Source organism: Capsicum annuum, chromosome 3 (genome assembly GCF_002878395.1).
Source record: "Capsicum annuum cultivar UCD-10X-F1 chromosome 3, UCD10Xv1.1, whole genome shotgun sequence".
NCBI lineage: Eukaryota > Viridiplantae > Streptophyta > Magnoliopsida > Solanales > Solanaceae > Capsicum > Capsicum annuum.
Window position 1 is genome coordinate 151,668,022 of NC_061113.1, and position 16,433 is coordinate 151,684,454.

Sequence of the window (16,433 nt, forward strand, 5' to 3'; positions counted from 1 at the left end):
TGACTTTGAAATATTCCCACCACCTTTCAGTGTTGTATGATATCTATCTTTTTTGATATAGTAGAGGATACTACAGAGGTCTTTATGGATGATTTTTCTATTTTTGGTGATTTTTTATGACTGTTCGGCCTATTTGGCCAATGCACTTCAGAGATGTGAGGAGTACAACTTGGTGTTAAATTGGAAGAAGCACCACTTTATAGTGAAAGAATGTATAGTCTTGGGGTACTAGATTATGAAGAAGGGTATAGAGGTTGACTGAGAAAATATTGAGGTGATTGAAAAATTGCCTCCACCTATTTCTGTCAATAGTATTAGGAGTTTCTTAGGTCATGCAAGATTCTATAGGCAGTTCATCAATGACTTCTCAAAAATTTTAAATCCTTTGTCCAAGTTATTAGAGAAAAAGGTGAAGTTTATGTTTGATTATGCATATCTCAAGTCCTTTGAGTGCCTAAAAGAGAATTTGATTTCTGCTCCCATCATTGTGTCTCCAGACCGGTCTCTTCCATTTGAGATGACATGTAACGCCACTAGTATGGCCCTAAGAGCTGTCCTAGGCCAAAGATATGAGAAAATACTTCATCCCACATAGTATGACAGCAAAGCACTTAATCCACACAAAAAAATTATAAAGTGACTAAGCAGGCGTTACTTGCAACGGTGTTTGCTTTTGAGAAATTTTGGTCCTATTTGATTGGGAATAAATTCATAGTGCATATTGACCATGCAAATTTGAGGTACTTTATGGAGAATAAATATACAAAGCTGAGGTTGATTTGATAGGTGCTATTGCTGTAGGAATTTTATTTTGAGGTCAAGGATAAAAAGGTATAAAGAATTAGGTTGCCGACCATCTATCCCGCCTAGAAGAAGAGGCGATGCTCAAATTTAGGAATGAGCTTGATATTGATGATTGTTTTAGAGATGAGTAGGTCTTAGCAGCATCACAAAACTTAATCCCCTAGTTTGGTGATTTTGCCAATTATTTGGCAAGTGACCTCATCCTAGAAGACTTATCATTTCAGTATAGAAAGTGATTTATACACAAGGTACGTAAGTTTTTTTTATAATTATCCATTCTTATTTATGGTGTATGTAGATGGTGTGATTTAGAGGAGTATTCTCAAAGTAGAGATGATGTATATTCTTGAGGCCTGCGACTCATTCCCAGTTGGGGGCCCCCATGGTGGTACTCGCACGGTCCATAAGATCCTATAGTGTGGTTACTAGTGTTAGTCTATTTATAAGGATGTATATTCCTATGGTTTGCCTATAACCAATGCATGAGCCAAGGAAATATCTCGCAGAAGTATGATCTCCACATGACACATATTCTTGAGCTAGAGTTGTTTGATGTCTGGGGTATTGATTTCATAGGCCCGTTTGTGAGTTTTTATGGTATGAAATATATATTGGTGGCAGTTGACTATGATTCTAAATGGGTGAAAGTGGTTGCACTTCCCAATAATGAGGGTTGTAGTGTCACGATATTTTTGAAGATGAAAATATTCTCTCAGTTTGGTACTCCACTTGCTATTATTAGAGATGGTGGGACCCATTTTTTAAGTGGGTAGGTTGAGGTCTCCAATAGTGAGATTAAGTCCATATTGGTAAGGACTATGAATAACAACTGGATTGATTAATCAAGAAAGCTAGATGATGCACTTTGGGCTTATTGGATAGCTTTTAAAACCCTCATAGGTGCCTCTCCATATCAGCTTATGTACGATAAGCCTTGCCATTTTCCAGTTAAACTTGAGCATAAGGTTCTATAGGCAGTGAAAAAGCTAAATTTTGAGTCAAGCAATGCTGCAAACCTGAGGATGAGTAAGGTAAATGAGTTGGATGAAATTCGTGTCTAAGATTATGAAAGTTAAACTTTGTAGAAGAAGAAGATGAAGTTGTACCATGACAAAAAGAATTAGAAAGAGGTATTCCAGCATAGCGATATGGGCTTGTTGTATAATTATGAGACTGCACTTGTATCCTGGCACGTTGAAGTCTAGGTGGTATGGACAATTCACTATAGTTAGATTTTTCAACACGGCACAATTACATTGAATTGAGATGGAGAATCCCTATTCAAGGTGAACGACAACTCTTTTAAGCACTATATAGGAAATATGGAGGAGTTAAAGATTTATGTTGATGTGAGTCTTGGCAAAGTATGAGTAGCCAAGGCAATTGAGTCATGCCAAGACATTAAATTAGGTATTATATGGGACACAAACCATGGGCCTATTAAAGAAGTATGAGTATCCAACATAGCCACACCGTGCCGCAACATTAAATCAAGCATTGTATGTGAGGCAACCCATGCTTTTGTACTTATTACATTATTTGGTAATTAGTGTGTTTAGTGTGCGTGGCTAAAAGATGAAAAAAAGACTAGAAACATTTCTGATGCCTAGGTCTCCAAAGAGTGACCTTACGAGTCGTAGACACTCCTTATGACTCATCACCAGTTTTGTCAGGAGGATTCTAGGTGACAGCTTCCAGGTAAGAGGTCTCTGTAGTCATGATGACTGTCAGAATGATTCGTTGTCAGTGAAGATAATTCGTTGCCTTGAGTCATCATGACTAGATACCCTGTTAAGAATTAACTTTTAAAGAAGGGAGCCAATGAATCGTAGCCACTAACTATGAGTCATCAGCAGTAATCATCGTCAAAGCCAACGTCGAGGACCCAACGGGGTGACCCGACCCAATTTTGCAAAATAAAAAGGCAATTAAAATCCCAAATGGTTCCCTTTCCTTTTTGAAATGCCTAAATAACCTCCACCTCCCCATAACCTTTTCTAATTCACTAAATACTCTCCTAATCATCCTAAAAAAAGTTACATCGCAAGAACAAGGCTATACAAATCTAAGGAATCCAAGAAGATTTTTGTCTATTTTTGAAGTAAGTTTTTTAATCTTGTGTTGTTAATTCAAAATTAATATTTGGTTCATAATGAAAATTTCTTGGGATTCTAAGTGTGTAACATGCCTAAGGATTAAATAACTCTTATGGAGCTGAGACAGATGTACTCGCGGGGGATGTCATGGAAGAGAGGTGACCCCTTAAATTATTGATGATCCGAGGTGCTCAGGAGAATATCTCCACTCAGACTATATCCAGGTTTCTTCATGGAGCAAAATTTTAGTTTTCCATAAATACTTCAGAGATTAATCACCGCATAAAAGAAATATGGAAGGTGAAGATAAAGCAAATTAGTTTAGATGATAAATTAGTGCATTTTATAGGGATCATAGGGATTATTATTATGGCACAGGAGGATGTGCCTTGGGTCATGGGCTAGTCTACTCAAGTTACGAAGGCCAGCCTAAATTTTATGGCTAAGACTTGGTGAAATTTAGTTTGGCATTGCTTGAGCCCAACTATAAGAGATAATATATTGAGTCTCGACAGAGATGTATTGGTCACCAATATTATGGAGAGTTATGAGACTACTGTATCCAAGATCCTTGTGAGGGAGATTCACGACCAAGCTATAAGTATGGAAACTAACCAGGCTTTTCCATGCTTGTTGACTCAAATATGCCTTAATGAGGGGTCTTGGTAATCCTAAAGGATGATCACTTTATGATGGTCCATCAAGCTACTAATTTAGGGCTAATTCGAGATTATGCTAACCAATCTCAAAGGCCAAGGTTGGCGCTTTACTACTTCAGGCATCGTTCGAGGAAAGTAAGCAGATAGATATTGATACTCCAGGTTTTACCGACCTTAAAGATGAACCCATCGAGACTTCCTGAAGTGAGCCACAGGACTTCACTGATTTTGAAGGATCCTCATAAGTCCCCCCCTTCAATATTGAGACTATCCATTCCTGTCCACTCCTAGGTGATTATTTTTTGGTCCATCAGGATTTCTTCACCAGTGTGCAAAAGTGATTGGGCATCCTCGAGTGACGAGTAGCTAGTATTAAGGAGGGAGTGTAGCCTTGGGTGAAGAAGGAGATTAGGTGTGATATGCGGGGTATGCAAGCCCGATTTTATAGTTTTGAGTAGTAGATTAGCTGGAAGCTGGCAGGTGTTCTGGCACCATATCTAGCGGGCATACCTGAAAAGATAACCGCACTCCAAGATGCTATTAAATAGATAGCTGTGAGGCAGTTCCCTACTTGCTAAATCATTAAGGAGATCCCTATTAAGGATATGCCACATATTTAGGGCACGAAAGGTGAAAAAAGTCTGTTAATGATGAGGGTGTAAAAAGATCAAGGAAGAGAAAAAAAGGAGAAAAAAGAAAGATGATATGTAGGTGATGCGGGTTGCTAGACTACAGAATTCTCAGGACCATTTGATTCAGGTCCATGAGATTGGAACGGGAGTGGATAGCTCCCTTATGGGTGAGATGACAGCTGCAACTGCAGCAGATCTAAGTTGAGCACCATTCTGCCTCCCGAGAGTTAGACTCCATTGAGTGCACCAACCACTATTGGTGCAACTATTGATCAGAGTCCCGATCACTACTGGGATCATGATTGATAAGAGTGGGGCTCAATCTAAGGCCCCTCCAGCTAAGTCATCTTGATTCGATGCCTAGAGAGCCCAGGTATGTCATTGTCCTTTATTTTTACTTTGCAGTTATTCACTGGGGTCATTGCATAGTCCTTAAGTTGAGTGTGGGGGAATACTACAACAAGGGATTTTTCTTTCCAGGTTTCTTTTCCTGTCAACTATGCTATCATAGTAGAACTAACATGTTTAGATTGTATTATATTTTATTTTTTGTTTTGTGTTTTTAATAATTAATTAGGAGAAAAGTAAGGAACCTAAGGACACTTGACATGTTTTGTGTTTGTTTGTTCTTAAATGTTTGAAAAGAAAGATACCCCTCTAAAATTTTGTGAACTGTGTGATGTAAGGACATGTGTGACTATTGTAAATATTGTTATGGCATTAGGATTAGGAAAAAAATAATCATAACTTAGCATTTTCATGAATTGGATAGATAGTAATTGGTACTATGATCCTGTACTATATGCGTGTGAGATACCTACCTAGTTCCCTTTGTGTATTTAATCCAAAACCTGTCCGTTAGTCTTGCCTAGGTTTTAGGAAAGTTGGTTAGGACATGATAATATGTCATTTTTGATGTAGTCAACTCTTAGCCTAAATAAGCATCCAAATGTGATTAAGTATTCCTTGATCCCTAATTGAGCCTACATCGACATATTTTCTTGTTTTCACCTTTCACCTTTCCAAGTTAATTATAATGAATCTATTTTGACCCTGGTTCCTCCTGGTACATTATGCACCTCAACTCAAGCAAATCATCATAGTAGAGGGTTGCAATCATAGGGTTGCATGGTTAAAGTTGAGTATGTAGAAGTGAGTAATGTAAAAGAAAATAAAAGTAAGGTTGGGCGTGGTAGAGAAAATATATAGAGAAAAGAAAAGAAAAAGAAAAGGAGAAAAATGAATAAATCAATAGCAAAAAGAAAACCATGCCCAATTTGAAAAATCAATAAAGGAGAAAATAGAGGAATAAAAGAGGAATGGTTGAGTAGTGGAGCCAAAATATAAGTGTAATGTTATGTAATGTGAGTCACTAGTTCCCAAATGTACCACAATAGCCCCTAAAACTACATTATAAGACGACTAAAGTCCTATAGTTATCCTATTCCAACTATCCAAAAAATAAGGTATAGAAAATAAGGACAGTCCTATGACATTCTATGCACATTAACTGAAACATCTTTTGTGAGAGTGAGTGTCGTGACATAGTCCCTTACATTGACATACGTGACAACATTGTGAGAGTTGGGATTTTGTTTTTGAGGGTACATAAGTTCTGTTATCAACTATTTATTTGTTTAGGTAGTGTCACTTTCATATTTGCTTGATTGTTTGTCGCTAATGTAATTTTATAACTTGATTTCTTCCTGTCATACTGTCATACTACTTAGATCCACATAGTTGGTTTTGAAAAGCTGGAAATAAGAGGGGTAAGAGTTTTTGAGTTTAAATTGAGTTGACTGCCATAGGTGTATTAGGTTTATCTTAGTTAAGCATCGTAATGTTATTTTTATTCTCTTACTTAACCATCAAAATATGAATGAGTATTCCTTGATCCCTGATTTAAGACTACATCAACCTATTTTCTTGTTTTCGCTTTTCACCTTCTCAAGTTGATTACAATGAACCTATTTTAGCCTTGGTCCCTCCTTGGACACTGTGCACCTCAACTCATAGGGGTGCATAGTTAATGTTGGGTATGTAGAAGAGTTTAATGTAAAATAAAAAGAAAGTAAGGTTGGTTATGGTAAATGAATATAAAAAAGAAACCACACCTAATCCAAAATATGAATAAAGGAGAAATGAGAGGAATAAAAGAGGAATGATTGAGTAGTGAGCCAAAATGTAATGTAGTGTCAAGAGAGTGAGTCACTAGTTCCCCCAAGCCTACATTACATGCCGAGTAAAGTCCTATAGTGAACCTAGTCCGACTGTCCAAAAAACTAAGGTACAAAAAATAAGGGCAAGCCTATGATGTTTTATGCACATTAACTGAAATTTCTTTTGTAAGAGTGAGTGTCTTGACATAGTCCCTTTCATTGACATATGTGATGACATTGTAAGAGATGGGACATCTTTATGTGAGGTTACATGAGTTGTGTTATCAACTGATTAACTATTCGGGTAGTGTAACTTGCATATTTGCTTGATTGTTTGTTCATAGTGTAATGTCATAGCTTGATTCCTTTGAGTTATACTGCTGTGCTGCATAGATCCACACCATTTATTTTGAAAAATTAGAAATAGGTTGAGTTATTGAGATGAAATTATGTAGACTGCCATAGGTATCATAGGATTCTCTTAGTTAAGCATCGTAGTGTTTTGTTTGTTATGTGTTAGTTTCTTAAGGACATGCAAATGTTCTAAGTTGAGGGTGTTGATGTTTCATGATTTTATGAAACTTTCGATGCTTAAAACAAAAAAATATACAAGTACTTAGGTCCTTTTTGTTAGATGTGATGTGCTTTGTGTTTGTTTTTTTGGAAAAAAAGGCTGAAAGTGAGTAAAAGAAATAAAGAAAGACAAAATATCCAAAAAGTGAAGTCTCTGCTTGGAAAATGAGTCGTTGGGTGGCGGTATGACTCGTCATCCAAGTCTTAGGGTGGACAGTGAAGAAAACTAAGAAGAAGAATAAAGTTAAAGCTTGATACTACTCATAGGATCTGACTAGGATTCGTAGGGAAGATCATTCTTGAAATATTATTACAAAGTATAGAAAGTATTTAAGTCTTAAACAATTGGAGACGATGCTATTGACGAGTCATAGAATTTGACTATGACTCATCGTGACAACCGTTCTGAGCATTTCGAGAAAAGATCTGAAAGTTGAAAACTTACTGAAGAGCCAACAAGTTTGGCAAACTACTCATATGGAGGCATGATGATTCGTCATCAAAGAGCAAAGAAGGTAGAATACGTAGCTAATAACGAGTCGTCAGTCTAGCTAACTCATTGTCTGAGGCTTTACCAGTACCGACACTATTTTTCTATTTCATTTAGGATAGTGTTCTTAGGTTTTGTCGTGTAACTATAAATACCCCTTGGATGTTTTTGTATTAGTTTACGCACTCTTTATACTTACAATACTATATTGATATCGAGATACAATTTGATCTTGGAATCCATTGTTCTTGATTTTTACGGTTGGATATTAATTTGAGATTCTGATTTTTATTCATCAATCATTGTGAGATTATTCATATGCTTATGATCTACTAAACCACCTAGGGTTATGGGAATCCTGATAGAATAACAAATAGAGGAAGTGCAAGTCATTCTTGATCGATATTCTCGCATATATTGTGATTTTCTTCCGTTTGAATTCTTTCTTAATATGTGTAGATGTTATGAACCTGCCTGTATTTGATACCATCTCCACAAAAGAGGTTGAGGTTGGGAAAAGAAGATCACATAGTAATTTGAAGCTATTAACCTTCATGTGAATAACTTGAGAACAAAACGAAGATAGTTAATCTGGGATCCAGGATAAGGGTTAGTAAGGTGACACTTTGAGACTCAAAAGGTGATGAGTGAAATTCACCAAAGGCGTTCTCAAAATAATTGGTGATACATCTTGTCAGATTCTACATGCAAGGCATATGAGATAGTTGGATGGAGCAAGATAATTTTGCGGAGCTAAGAAGTCTGGAGAACACAGTCCTAGTATTTATCTCATATTAGTTTCAACCTAAAGTAATCAAGATTTTTAACTACTGTTACTGTTGTCACAAAATTCTCACCATTTACTTTTCTGCACTTTTTCGACTATTTCAGTAAGTTCGTGATAAAGATTCAGCCTATTTCCTAAGGGTAGGGCCCCAACCTTTGTTGGGTTATATATTTCACAGCGACCGCGTTATACATCTTGGAGGTGTAATCTTAGGCCACATCAAGATTTTTTTTAAAAATAAAATTTATATAGTTGAAAACCACATAAAAAGCACTATATATCATAATAATTAATAACTTCAAATATTTAAAGGACATATAAACGAATCTCAAAAAGAGAAGGAGGAGATATAGAGAAGCTTAATAATAATTGTCTCTCCAAATTCAAATTGTCTCACATAAATTGAGACAATGGAGATGTTAAATTTCTTTTGAAGGTAAATACTTTTTTAACACATAAAAAATTATAGATAAAAGAAAATAATTTTCTTTCAAAACTTAAATTGTGTCACATTGAGATGGAGAATATATAGTTAAAAAAATTAGATGACAAAAGAGAAGGAGCAGAAGATATAGAGAAGCATACCTTAAATAGTTGATGGATATATATGACTAAAGAGAAGCTCAAATTTTCTTTTAATCTAGAATCTCAAACATCATAACCCTTTATTCCTAAAAGAAAATTTGAATTATAAGGAGAAAATAGAGGTGAAGACATAATCTCAAAGATTTTGGAAAAAAAATTCTCAGCAAAGAAAGAGAACATGAATACTAAGCATATATAACTAATCTTGATACTACAAATTCGAAACAAAAATTGTTACGACAAATTTTAGCGTATCTTCTTGTATTATTAGGTGTGCAATGATATAAAAGAAATTATAGTTATTTACGCACCAATTTCCTATTCCCTATTTTTGTGTGATCAAAATTTTTTATGTATAGAAAAACTTATTTTAATTGGAAAATATATCTTTTTAAAATTAATTTGTATAATAGTTATTTTTGCTTTTAGTTTAGTTTATGTTTAATGTTAGGAAAAGTGAAAAGACAATTTTGTCTAAAGAGAAATCTTTTAAGGAAGGACAAAAAGTTCAGACAATATTTATAAGACCCTTCACACTTTAAATATAACTAGTTTAACCACACGTGTCTTGCACGTGTAAAGTTTGATTATCTATAATTAAATAATTTTATATATTGTGGAGATTTTAATGAACTGTAAAAGTTTAAATCACTTTCAAATATTTTTCACACTTAAATATAATAATGTAAATATAAACATATATTTTAGTGTAAACACATATATATTTTACCACTAGAAATTTCAAGTGGTTGATGAATCATTATTTTTGTGTTTGTTATGCAGTACCTCTTTTCCTTGTTGTTAGAGGTAAAGAGCGACGCATCAATTTGAACCATATTCATGGTACGATTATTTTTGTCTTTTTTTCTATACTTAAAATCTTTCCTTACTTAAAATCTTTCCTTGTTTTTAAAGTCAAATCTTTATAAAATCATTAATTATATTCTTATTACGTACTTAAAAACTTTTGTAAAATTTGGTACTTCTTAATTTTTTCTTATTCTAACGCTTTAATATCTGCATTACCTATTTTCCTTATTGCCAAAGGCTAAGAGAGATGCATTAGTTTGAATTATAACTATGGTAGGATTATTTTTTTCTATATTTAAAATCTTTTCTTGTTTTTAAAGTCAAATCTTTACAAAATCATTGGTTATATTCTTTTTACGTACTTAAAACACTTAAAAATTTGGTACTTTTGAAATTTTTCTTATTCTAACGCTTTTATATTTATTTCTGGATTTATCAAATATTCTTAAAATAAAATTTAGTTGATTTAGAATTCTTAAGCTAATGGAAAAAATATTAGTTATTATTAATTCTGATGACTTCTAATAAGGAAAAGTTTTACCATTATCGTAAATATATTTAATTAATTTTTTACTTTTAAATATTAGGAAAAATAATAAAAAGATAATTTTGTCTAAAGCAAAGACTTTTAATGAAGAGTAAAAAGTTCAAAAAATATTTTTAAGGCCCTTCATACTTAATATACATATAATTTAAGACATGCATGTTTTCTTGAGTAAACTTCATCCATAGTCATTCACCTTTATGTTTATCATACAAAAGTCACTTTTCTATTTTTCATTATATAAAAGTCATTCAGCTTTAGGAATTATTACACAAAAGTCACTTATTTAGTTTATAGTTATAACACTCTGAGATTTGGACCCTTACAAAAATTTTAGGGTTTTGAACTTTCTGGACTTGGTACGACTCAAGGGTACCATTCGTACCCTTCGATACGAGTTAGGGAATGGCTTGATGTCTCACTTGTATGTTGGGCAGTAAGGTTGGCTTGGTTACTATCCAAGATATGACTCACCGATACAAGTCAAATGGCCACCCTAATTTTTGAAGACACGATTAGAGACCATCACTTAAAGACTCAAGACTCGGTCACCCATATGCAAAGAATACCCATTTTGAGCTTACCATTGAGTATACCATTCATCAAGGTTGTGAGTGGAAGATTCCTTAGAGAATTGAAGACATGAGGATTCACGGTTTTGGACACTTAATAGCTCACAGTTTTGGGAGCATTGAAGAGCTTTAAAACACTCCAAAACCGCCACTCTACTTAAGGGTGTTTTGATCATTTTGTTACCTTTTATTACACTCTATAGGAGCTCCTTTCATTAAGGGAATTAGGGTCATTTTGTCTTTACTTTGTAATAACTATAAGTAGGCTCTTTAGGGTTTATTTTATACTTGATTGATTATTAATGTAAGACTTTGAAATATTGTAACAAACTCTCTCTAGTGTGAGAAGTGTACCACCTTAGTTATAGGGATTGGAAAATCCACAAAACTAAAATGAGGGCACCAAGTATGGATATCACTTGCGTAGCAATTGTTGGCTTGAAACGTTGGTACTAGAAGAGGTAACATTCCCCTTGTTCCATCATAGAAGTTAGGTAATTGTCTTTTGTAGGTGTTAAGGGTCCTTTTATTTGATATATCTTAGGCTACTTAAGGATTTATGACTTCATTTGTCTAGCTATCTATCTATTTATCTATTGCAAATCGTTAGTTCTTGTGTTTGCCTCTTGTAGCTATTTTGTAATCTTGTTGTCATGTGTCGTTACATTTTTATGGACTATTTTAAGGCTTGTTTTGACCATTTTGTATCATTTGGTATCAGAGATAAGGCTGGTTTTGTTCCCACAAGACCAATCTTGGGCTCGGTTAGTAGAAAAATAAAAAAAAGTGTAGAAAACTAAATATAAAAAAGAAACACAATCTGTCCACATTTTTGTGTTTAGGCCAAAATTTGAATCCTAGTTTTCGTGTGATTTTTGTGTGTTTTGTGTGTTCTAGTGTTAGATCTTTGTTTCCTAACACTAGAAGAGGTGTCCAAGGTAAAAAATCTCACAAAAAGAAGTTATTCTTATTTGGTGTTCTTGACCAAAAAGTTATTGTTCTTGTTGTTGTTGTGTTCTGCCGAGTGTCTAGATATTGGCGTATTTTGCTTGTCTTAGTTGTTTCTTGTGTTGGTTTTCTTTCTCTCTAACACTTCTTGAGTGTAAATCCATGTTCTTGATCTAAGTTTCAAATTGGTTGTGGTATTTGTTGGACGGCTTAATAGTGTTGTTCTTGTGTTCTTGTGTTTTGTTGAAGAAGTATTGTCAAAAGTTATTATAAAAGAAGTGTGAGACTTTTTTTTTTTGTCTTGAAAATACTTTCAAGAAATCATCCAAAATAGTAAAGGAACAAAGGACTTCCAAAAAGTCTAGCTACCAAAAAAGACTAAGTCCACTTTTCAAAAATTGTCCTAAAGAAGAAAGGGGCCAAGACTACCAAAAAGGTTGTCTTACCAAAAGAGTGAAAGTAGGTCAAGACTTTGAATCTTGGAAAAAGAGGCCTAAAACCTTGTTTGTCTACCTACGAAATCCAAAATTTCCACCATTCTTGTGTAGAATGTACAATTAAATTCTTAAAACAAAATTTTTTAAACTTCAATGACATTCCAACGACTAATAGATGAGTGCCACATCATCATAAGCTCAAGAATTGGAATTCCTAGTTTCTTTTTATTTGTTTCCATTGGTTTCAACTTTGTTGACTCTTCTACTAATTAGCAACTAGTAAATATCCACTAACTTGTAAATTAGTTTTTGAGTACGTTCTTCGTGTTAGCATTATTTTTTTTGAGCTTTTCTCATTTTTAAATCGTAGTGCTTCTTGGTTCAAGTTCATACATTACTTCCTTGAGTCTCCAAACCAAGAATCCATTCCGACAAAGGAGTAGACTCACCCCTCGAATCATCATGAAATAAAAGCTGACTTGCAACACTTGTGAATCCAAGTGTGAGATGATTAAGTATGTGAGATTGTGGTGAGGTTGTTTCCAACTAACCCGTGTCTTTGTTTTGTAGGCTTGTCCTTTTCTTTCCTTTTTAGGTACAATTACATGGTAACCCTCGGCTTCAACCTCTTAAGACATGGACAACAATACCACCAATGTCATTTTAGCCTACCTTGACACTACATCCCAAGACCTAGCTATGGAAAATGAAAGGTTGGATCGTATGGTAGGTCAAAGGGATCAAGTAGGCTACCCGAACACACATCAAGAGAAAGGTCATAGCTCATGTGAGCTACTAGGTAAAAATGATATCCCCTACACTCCTATAAACTTAGAGTATTGTATTGTGGCTAGTAGGAGCCAAGTAGGTATATTTGCAGCTTTGCCTAGGGTAGAGGTGCTCGAGTTTCCTTTTTGTGATACTCTCTGTTGTAGGTACGCAAGCACTATTTGATCCTTTAGACGATGAAATTGATTCTCCCCGTGAGAATCATTTGTGTCTATCTAGTGCGAGCACTTAAAACTTGACAAAGGTTCCATTACCAAGTAACGAGAGTATTCACACACTAGTTGACCCTTGAGAAAACCAAGGTAGGTCTAAGTTTGTATATGAGTATGGACAATGATTAATAGTGTGAAAATGACCTTGATGTGCTTGATTGTGTAGGAAACCCAAATTGTGATTATCTTGGTAAAGATGGTTTTGCTTGTGATCGCTTGGCTACCTGTAGTGGTTTGTGTCTAGTGGAGATTTTGAAACTAGTAGTAAGTGCATACATGAGAACCCTTTATTTGAAGTTGACTTATGGATCACCATTCTCAACCCTCATTTTTTTAATGATATTTCTAATGGTGATAAATAGGGCTTGCTTAACTTTGAGGATAAAGCCCTAGGGGAGAATGAGTGTGGCAAAGACCTAAGCCCTTGGTTACATCTCCCATACAACCCCGGTAACTTCTTAGGGTGTGAAGGATGGATAGTTATTGGTAGGTCCACTTTTTTTTAGTGATATTGCTATATTTGTTGCATGGACTTTATTTTTAATTAGGTCACCCCCCTTGATGGTGATTCCTTTTGCCAACTCCTTTGTAATATTTTTGCTAAGTCCCTCGTGATTAAAACAAAAGATGTATGGCTATATCTCAAGTGTGTACCTCCTTGGCATGTTGATGTTTTTTATTATACAAACTCTAACCCTCATGGTATGAGGATATGGTGCTTGTTTGTGTTGTTTTTATTCTTCCAAGGTTTGGATTCAAGGTTGAATCCTTTCCAAGAAGGGTAGGATGATACAAGTCAAATAGCCACCCTAATTTTTGAAGACATAATTGGAGACCATCAATTAAAGGCTCAAGACTTGGTCACCCCGAGGGCACAGGAATATGAAAGGAATACCCATTGAGCCTACCATTCATCAAGGCTGTGAGTGAAAGATTGCTTAGAGAATTGATGACTTGAGGATTCACTATTTTGGACACATAATGGCTCACGATTTTAGGAGCATTGAAGAGCCTTAAAACAATCCAAAACCACCACTCTACTTAAGGGTGTTTTGGTCATTTTATGCCCTTTTTTACACTCTGTAGGAGCTCCTTTCATTAAAGGTATTAGGTTCATTTTGTCTTTATTTTGTAATAACTATAAGTAGGCTCTTTAGGGCTCATTTCATACTTGATTGATTATTGATGTAAGAGTTTCAAATATTTTAACAAAATCTCTCTAGTGTGAGGAGTGTACCACCTTAGTTGTAGGGCTTGGAAAAGCCATGAAACTGAAATGAGGGCACCAAGTGTTGATATCACTTATGTTGTAATTGTTGGCTTGAAACGTTGATGCTAAAGAAGGTAACGTCCCTCTTGTATCATCCTAGGAGTTAGGTAATTATCTTTTGTAGGTGTTAAGGGTCCTTTCATTTGATATATCTTAGGGTTCTTAGGATTTACAACTTTATTTATCTAACTATCTATCCATTTATCTATTGTAAATCGTTAGTTGTTGTGTTTGCCTCTTGTAGCCATTTTGTGATCTTGTTGTCTTGTGTTGTTGTTGCATTTTTTTAGACTATTTTGAGGCTTTTTTTGACCATTTTGTATCACTCACCACCATATAAGTCGTATGGTGAGATACGAGGGGTACAATGCCAAGTCGTATGAAGCTTATTGAGTTGCCTAGTTGAAACTATCCAAGGTATGTATTGGGCACAGTTTTGGGTACCAATCATACCTTATGGTATGATTTGGGTTGGTATAGTCATATTGGGACTTGTGTGGAGGGTCTTGGTGAGGTCTAGGGTACGAGTTAGGGTACCTCTCATACACTTGGATACGGTTTGCATGGTTTGGTCGTACCCTTCTGGGAATGGATTTTCAACTTTTAAGTTGGAGACCTTTTGTCTATTTCCCACCCTATAACCCTTATGACCCCATGTTATATAACCCTTGGTGGCCTCTCATAACACTTGTTAAAGAATAGAAACAATCCAAATACTCTCTCAAACTCTCTTGAAGATTGGAGGCTAGGATTTCTACAAGTGTTATTCAAAGGGCTTAATAGTCAAGTTACTCTCATGTTCTCTTCCCTCATTGTTATTTCCAACTAAAGGCATTGTTTTATATAATGTTTTCAAGGTTTGATTATTGTATGGTTTAGGGGTTTTCAAATATAATTTGGGGTTTTTGGTTATAAATGCTTGGTTATGGTTTTCCTAGGTTTTAATTATGCTTTTATATGCTTTAATAGTGGTTTTGGATAATTGGTTGCATGGGAATGGCTATTTGGTAATTGACTTTGGTTCTGGAAATACTTTGCCCCTAATATGTTTGATAAAATGCCTATGAGAATGTTTTCACTACATTGTATTTTTAATGGAACTTATGCATGGTTAAAACCTGGTAATGGAACCCTAAATAGTTTAAACGGTTTGGAATGGTTTTGGTGGTAACGGTTTTGTTAATTAAACATACTTGTGGGGTACAAAGAAATCCCCCAAGTAACCATTGTAATCAGACAACTTGTGGGGTAAATGGGTTTCCCCTAATCTAATCTAATAATGGCTCACTTGTGGGGTACATGGGACTTCCCCCAAGTTAACTTGATCTATGGGTACATGGGAATCCCTTGATCTCTAAAAGGTTTGTCTAAGGACAATACTTGTAAGTTATAGTCGGTATAACGATACCACTATGTATAGCCTCGGTTAATAATAATGTTTTTGTTGGATGGAAATGGTTTTAATTAGGCAATAAAGACAGGGTGTGATAACTAATCATGAATGTGGGAGGCCAATAGATGAACACTAGAAACTAATATTTGCCGACATGAGGGGTAGGTCATGGAGACCTTATATGATACTACGAGGCATACGGGAATCCTCTAAGTACACTGTACATATGTATCATGGAGGGTGAAGGGTACTTGGGAATCCCTTACTCTTATGGTATCTCTAATTCATGTGGCTACATGCATCGGGGCCCTTTTAGGGGGTTACACTGGACCCATATAGCTCAGGGGTGGTTAAGAACGGTTGAGCTAGACATACTAAGGTTAATACTTTTAAATGCATGCTAAGCCCCATTCCCTTTCCTGGCATGGTTATATATATATGGTTTGTATGCATATGATTGGTTTACTTGGTTTTACTAGATGGCATTATTTTATCGTTATCCTGAGTACATGCTAGCATTCATCCGCTAACCCATCTTCGGGCGGCTGTATCCCCACGCGATGCAGGAATCAATAATTCTACTCCCCCTACTTAGTGATCGAATTTGGGATCAGATATTGGATTAAAGTGGTGAGCTTCCATATTTTGGTAGGCATCTATTTCATGTCATGGA